This window comes from Vulpes lagopus, chromosome 2 (genome assembly GCF_018345385.1).
Source record: "Vulpes lagopus strain Blue_001 chromosome 2, ASM1834538v1, whole genome shotgun sequence".
NCBI lineage: Eukaryota > Metazoa > Chordata > Mammalia > Carnivora > Canidae > Vulpes > Vulpes lagopus.
Genome location: NC_054825.1, coordinates 138,665,873 through 138,673,903, shown reverse-complemented (window position 1 = coordinate 138,673,903; position 8,031 = coordinate 138,665,873).

Here is an 8,031-nt window from a genome sequence, read left to right as displayed (position 1 = left end):
TTTTCAGCCAAGAATTTCTGACATAAATCTAACAGTTTGGCCATTAATAATCATTAGCATCACATCTAAGAAACAATTCTGGTTGGTGTTATTTATTAAAAGCAATCAACATGTGCCATTATGGTCCTAATTATAATATTTATTCACATGGCCATATTTATCCACAAGAAAAAAATAATGCCAGGGAGCTGCTAGAACTTCTATACCAGGCATGTGAGAAACATGAAGTCCTAGGATGGTAGAATGATATCATTGAAGAGAAATACATTTTTTGAACACTGTGTTGATCATAGCAATAAAACCTTATCAATGCACTGACTGCACTTTCATACATATGCAGGTAGAATGAGATGAGACAAAAAGGAGCTAGAAGAAGCTTCTGCTCTTTTGATAAGATGGTGGAATTGCATGCTTTGCTGGCACATGCCCACCAGGTTCCCTTGAGTTTCATTCTGGAGCAACTAACTGTGTTGACACTCCACTCTAGTTTCAGATCTACTTTATTTTTGTCTTTTTTTTTAATTTAGAACTTTCCTTATTCTCCTTGAGTGTAGAAATGAATTTAAAAGCACATTTATTTTAATTTATCTATCATCTGATATTTTGTGGTGGAGGGTATTTTTTGGAAGTATCAAGTCTTGTTAAATTCATAGAAATGATTATCTCATAAAATTTGTTTTCCGAACTTGTTTTTATATCAAATTACTTGCAGATTTTACAGGAAACCTGTGATGAATCCTCTTTCTTTTTTTTCTTGGCAATAGTTTCACATTAATTTCTTTTTTAAAAAAATCAGAGTAATGCATATAATTTGTATTAAACGTGAGGGGTATCTGGGTAGATGAATATCTGACTCTTGGTTTCAGCTCAGGTCATGATCTCAGGGTCATGAGATTGAGCCCTACTTTGAGCCCCACATTGGGCTCCACACTCACCATGGAGTCTGTTTGATATTCTCTCTCTCTCCTCCCCCTCTGCCCCTGCTCACTTGCTTTCTTGCTCTCTCAATATATTAAATAAATAAATAAATCTTTTTTTTTAATCAAACATGGATTTTCCAGAGAGAGAGAGACAGATCAGAGAGGGAGAGAAACATCCCAGGAAAATCTTTAAGTCCCAGAACCAATAACTATAGCTAAGTCCCCCTACTTCCATGCCCCTAGGAAGCCTGTATCCCCATCCAGAACTCACCAGGATGCATCAAAGATGCCAGGTACCTCAGGGCACTACCTCCATCTTTGGGGACTTGTGTTTCATTGTCAAACAGAAAGTCTTCCTCCAATCCCTCCAGAGAAAAAAGTTTTGCTCAAAAAATTATTTCCATCTGAATTCAGCAACTTCATGAATTCTCTCAGGAACACATCCTCTTAAGAGGATGAGCTCTGCTTTTTGTAATGAGTGATAGTTAATCTTTATACATACATTTGTTTTTTCTAATAGCAGAATGATATACCCTGTCTGTGCCATGGTTTATGTTGAGGTGTGGGTTATCCTAGGAGTTTGGGCTTTGAAAAGGAAGGAGTCAGCTTAACCAAGTGCCTGCTTTGACCATGCACACAGATGGAAATTGAGATGGTCTTTGCATATCCACCACCATCCAGGGTTGCTTTATTTCAATCTCCTAAGAAGACCTTTTTTTTTTTGAAATATGTAATTATTTTCTAAAACTTCATTAGGGGGAAAAGTAAGAGATACTAGCATGCAAGAATTCAGGGACTTTTCAAAGTGAAAAAATGAAGTAAAGACCCAACTGTGGGAACTGGTAAAGGTGATGTGGGAATCTTCATGAATGCGTAACGAGGGAAGCAACTGAAAACACCCTGTGTACTAATGCTGTCCTTTACATCTAGATGGGTAGAGAAGTTAGGGGGACTGTGATTTATCCTGGCTCTACTCTGGACTCTTGATCATGATCCTAGAAATGCAAACATTAGCTCCTTTAAAATAAGGCACACTTAGAGGGCAAGCCTAGATCCATGGAAGATTAATTTCTGCTTTTAATTATCTATGTAGTAATAATGCATATCCGCCATTGCATTTGCTGAAGTTCAGAGATACTCAATCACCCATTAAGTAGGAAAGGCCTAGAGACTAGAGAGACAGGGAATGAGACTCCCATATTAGTTATCTTTTTCATGTACCTGAAGCTCAAGAACCTCTTACTAAAGGAGTTTGTGGCTTGAAAAAGCTCAGAAGATTGACCATGGAGCATATAGAAAGCATTCCTGAATTTCATATCTTTGTGTATCTCCACAAATATAATGGGTGAGTAATCAAACTGGATTTTCATATGCATGGGAGCTAATACTAGATCTGTTCCAAGTGGAGAAGGGAAAAATCCAGAAGAGATACCCCAGTCCTGCTCTGCTTCCAGCACTGTTTCCTCTCCTTCCTGAAATCTTGCCCAAATAGCCAAAGCAATCTTGAGACAGAACAACAAAGCCGGAGATATCATGCTCCCTAATTTCAAACTACATTACAAAACTATAGTAATCAAAACACTTCAGTACTGGCATAACAACAGACACATAGGTCAACAGAACAGAATAAAGAATCCAGAAATAAACCCCGTGCATATATAGTCAATTAATTTAAAACAAAAAAGTCAAGCATATACAATGGGGAGAGGACAGTCTCTTCAATAAATGGCATTGAGAAAATATGGGAAGAAATGAAACTGGACCACTATCTTATACTATACACAAAAACTAAATCAAAATGGATTACAGATTTGAGTGTAAGATCTGAAACCGTAAATACCCTAGAAGAAAACAGAGGCAATAAGCTCCTTGACATCTGTCTTGGTGATGATTTCTTGGATGTAACACCAAAAGCAAAAGCAGCAAAGGAGACAAAGCAAAAACCAATCAGAACTATATCAAACTAAAAAGCTTCTCCACAGAAAAGAAAATCATCAACAAGATGAAAAGGCAACCCACCAAATAAGAGAAAATACTTACGAATAGTAGGTCCAAGTAGGGATCAGTATACAAAATATGTAAAGAACTCATACAACTCAGTTTCAAAAAAAAACAATCATGGACAGAAAATCTGAGCAGATATTTTTCCAAAGAGGACATACAGATGGTCAACAATTCACTAATTATTAGGAAAATGCAGCTCAAAACTACAATAAGAGATCACTTCATAGCTGTTAGAATGACTATTATCAAAAAGACAAGAAATAGCAAGTGTTGGTGAGGATGTGAAGCAAAGAGAACCCTTATGCACTCTTCGTGGGAATACAAATTACTGCAACAAGGTTGGAAAATGGTATGGAGATTTTCTAAACATTAAAAACAGAACTACCATATGATCCAGTGATTCTATTTCTGGGTATTAACTGAAGGAAACAAAAACATTAACTCAAAAAATATATGTAGCCCATATTTGATGCAATATTATTTACAACAGACAAAACATTGGAACAACCCATGTGTCCACTGATGGATAGATGGATAATTAAAATGTAGTATATAGTAGAATACTACTCATCCATAAAAAGGAAGAAAATCTTACCATTTGCAACAACGTGAGAGGACCTAGAATGCATTTTTCTAAGTAAAATAAATCAGATGAAAATAAATATCATGTGTTCTCACTTATATGTGGAATCCTTAAAAAAAAAAAAAAGAGGAGTTCATAGGCACAGAGGACAGTTAGAAAATAAATAAGTCCTAGGGGGGTATAATGTATTGTATAGTGATTATAGCCAGTAATACTATATAACATATTTTAAAGTTGCTGGGAGTAAATTTTAAAAGTTCTCAACCTAAGAAACTTATAAGAATTTGTAACTATATATGGTGATAAATGTTAAATAGACTTATTGTGGTGATCATTTCGCAGTATATACATGTACCAAATAATTATGTGGTACACTAAAATTTAATATAGTGTTATATGTCAATTATATATCAATTTTTTTAATTTTTAAAAGACCATGAAATGTAGAGATAACCTGGAAGGGATTTGTTAATCTGGAGAGAAATTAAATCCCTCCACCTTCTCTGTTTTTCATCATTTCAAAGTCTTCCTCAATATTTCATAACATTCCAGTATGCCTAAACAAACTTCCCATTTAGTAAAAGTACATGTGATCCTTATTTGAGCTATATTCTATTATGTTGGACACCAAAGCTGTGATTTCTCTCAACCTCCAAATCTCACACTATTTTTAGGAAACAGTTCTCTCAGTTTTTGCTTGAATCCCCCTCTTTCTAGAATTGACTTATAAGTCCATGGAGTTTGAATCAATCTAGTGTAAGTCCCCTGTTTTGTAGCCAAAACTATCCATCCCCACTATATAAACATCAAATCACATATATCTTCTTTAATTTTATTTCCTTGACAATTTGGTTCTCTTCAACAGTTCCTTGTTCTGTAGAATTTGCTTATAAAATTCCTTGTAGTTGTGTGGCTCACTTGGTTAAGCATCTGCCTTTGGCCCAGGTCATGATCCTGGGATCCTAGCATTGAGCTCCACATAGGGCTCCCTGCTCAGCAGGGAATCTACTTCTCCCTCATCTTCTGCCCCTCCCCCTGCCTCACGCTCACACTCCCTCATAAATAAATTAAAAAATAAAATAAAATTCCTAGTAGTCATGGTTCCAATTGTATCAGAACATAGCTTCTACAGTGATCACATTGAACATATTTCATTCCTTTGTTCATTGAACATTCATTAATGAGAAAATATGCTTGACATTAGCATACAGACCAATATACCAACCACAAACTGACAAAAAGTTAACAACTCTGAAAATTGCTCTTCAAATTTGATTTGTCAAAACACATAATGCTACCTTTCGAACATAACTTGCTTCTTCATTTTTTAAAAATTAAGTTGAATTGCTTAACCAACAACGTTTTAGAATGTTGCCCACTGACAGAGAAAAGGATTTTCATCAATTTTTAATCCCTTCTTCAACCCTCTACATGATTCCACCTGTTCCCTAAATCCTGGAAGGGTACTTAGTAACATCAAGGTAAAAGAATCAAATTCTTCAAAAGATATCCATGGCAAGAGCTGTAATGATTATTCACCTCAAGTTAAGAATTTCTTTTCCTATTTATAAATAATGTTGTCTGTTTTAAGAAAAGCCTTGACACTTCAAGTAAAAATGTTGTCACTTCTTCCTTTAACACATTCAGCAATTCTTTTAAGTGAGGGAGTTCTTCAATAACACTGTTCTTTAATTTGCATAATTCTGTTTCTAACGAGATTTTTTAAAAATTTGAACACAAAGTAAGTAGGTTTCTTTTAGCAAATTATTCTAAAAGTTGATCTAACTTTTGAGGTCGTTTCTTCAGAATTAAAGTATTATTTGAGTGTTTCAAATAAACAGAATTCTCTCAGTTGCATTTGCTAAAGAGCAATGGTTTTGAAAGCGAGAGAAATGAAAAATACTGACCACCAACTGTTTCACAGATGTTTTACCAAACTTTAAAGGAACAGCTTCTTATACTAGTTTGTTCCATAAAACTTGCTACCCAGCTCAATTCATGAGGCTATTATAGCATTGATTTTAAACTAAAGAGAATGAAAGAAAAAATTCACTTGTAAACATAAATACACTATACAAATAAAACATTAGCTAAGAAAATCCACCCATATGTTTTGAAAATCATGTTCAATTATTAAAGTATATCCCAGGAATTCAATAACAGTTCAATGTGAGCAAATTTATCAATATACTTTACCACAATAAGGGATTACAGGAGAAAATTATATAATGCCTTCAGTAGACACAGAAGAACATATTTTTGAAGGCATAAGTGTAAATTTATTATTTCAAAATGTTTTAGCAAACAGGGAACTTCCTTAAGTGGGTAGCAGCTATATATCAAATGTGTGATAAATACTCAATAGAGAAACTTTAATGATTAACTTTTAAGATTGGCCATGAAATAAGAATATACATTTTAGAAAAAAATTTTCTTTTTAAAATAACCATCTGAACATTTGGTTGAAAGTTCATTATAATTATAAATTAATTTAGGGTGAGAAGTCATCTTTATAATATTAAGTCATCCCAACCAAAAGCATGAAAAATCTCTCCACTTATTCAGAAACAAAACAAGGACAGAGCTAAGCTTTTCTTCCTATGGAATTACCAATATTGCCTTACCTTTCTCTGTGTTTCTTTACTCTATTTGCATTGCTTACCATTTCACTGCCTTACACTATTAACATTAAAAAAGAAGGGATCCTGATGTCCCTAACCTGGAACAGATTTGTTGATAAACAATGTAAAAAAGGCCTCCTGTCTTCTGTCTCTGCATTATAGACGTACTGATTCCAGAAAACAAAACAAAATACATTTTTATGTTTTACCTATCCTTGCTACCAACTATAGATTTTAACAAGTGTTGAGCTGGGTGCCTAGGTGGCTCAGTGGTTGAGTGTCTGCCTTTGGTTCAGGTTTTGTTTCTTTTTTTTCTTCCCAAGGGCACCACATGGGATTTTTTTTTTTTCAAAATAAAAGAAAAATCTGGTATCATCAAACAGCTTTTGGCAATTAAAATTATAATAACCAAGATTTAAATTTCTGAGATTGTTAAAAAATAAAGTCAAGGAAATCTCTGCAAAAATATAATAAAACAATGAAAAGCTAGAGAATCAGAGATGATAAGAATAGTTTTAGTAGATTGATCCAGAAAGATAAATACATAAGTAATAAGAAAACCAAAGATAGAGCATGGAAATGAAAATATGTATGTGTGTTAATGGTCAAAGAAAGTTACCAAGAACTGAAATACACATGTCTCTAGAATAAAAAGTAGGCCTAACCTATAAATTTCTCACAGGAAATAATAAGTCACATGACCATCAGCCTTCTCAACAACACTAGAACTTAATGGAGACTTGCCTTCAAAATAGTGATTCAGAAATAGTTTCAACTTAAAATTCTATATCCAGCCATCACATCCTACTTTAATTTTAACATCCAGAGTTTTGTTGTTGTTTTTTTTCCACAAGTAAAAATCCTTACATTTGGGATGCATCTTGCAAAATGTAACTTTGATATTTTCTGGTAAAATTAAGAACAAACTTCAAACGTCAAGAGTGAGAGTAATAAAGACATTTTCAGGTCTGTCAAGATTCAACTTAATTTCCAATATACTCTTTCTAGAGCTGCCATAACAAATCACCACAAACTGGTAACTTAATATAACTCATGGAGTCTACAAGTCCAAAACTTAAGGTGTCAGCAGGATTAGTTCCTTCTTGTGGTAGGGGAAGAATGTATTCAATGCCTCACTCCTATATTTTGGTATTTGCAAACAATCCTTAGTGTTCTTGGGTTGTGATAGCACCACTTCAATCTTTGCCTCCATTGTCATGTGGCATTCTTCTTCTGTGTGTGTTTGTCTTCTTTTCTTACAGAGACACCTGTCATATTGGATTAGGGTCCATGCTAATGACCTGATCTTAACTTGTCTATATCTGCAAAGATTCTATTTTCAAGTCAGGTCACATTTAAAGGTATCAGAGGTTCAACATATCTTTTTGGTGAACACAAGTCAACCCAAAACACTTTCTAAAGACATTATGGAAGATTTGCTCCAGCAAAACAAATGAATGAGTAAAAAACAAGGAAGACAAAAACAATCCAAGGAACCAGGGATCCTTGGAGATATAAGATCCCAGGATGACAACTAAAGGATGTGCAACTAAAGGATGACAACCCAGGATGATAGGTAGTTAGGAGAACTACAGAACAACCAATCTAATTTACAGGATGGAGAGCAAAATGGTGGAGAGCTCTGGAAGGAAGAAATGAAAACAGATAGACACTTAATATATTTAAGCATGTAGGGGGAAAAATCTTAGAGAGATATAAAACATATTAAGGTAACATACAAAAATATGCAAATTTTTTAAAGCAGAAATTAATTCTAGAAAAAATAAAATGTTACACAAAAACGGAAGGAAGCAATCATTTGGAAATTCTTGCTCTGCGTGAACAATATTTACATGATTATAATAATGTAAGCACCAAATATTGATTTAATCAAGACATTCTT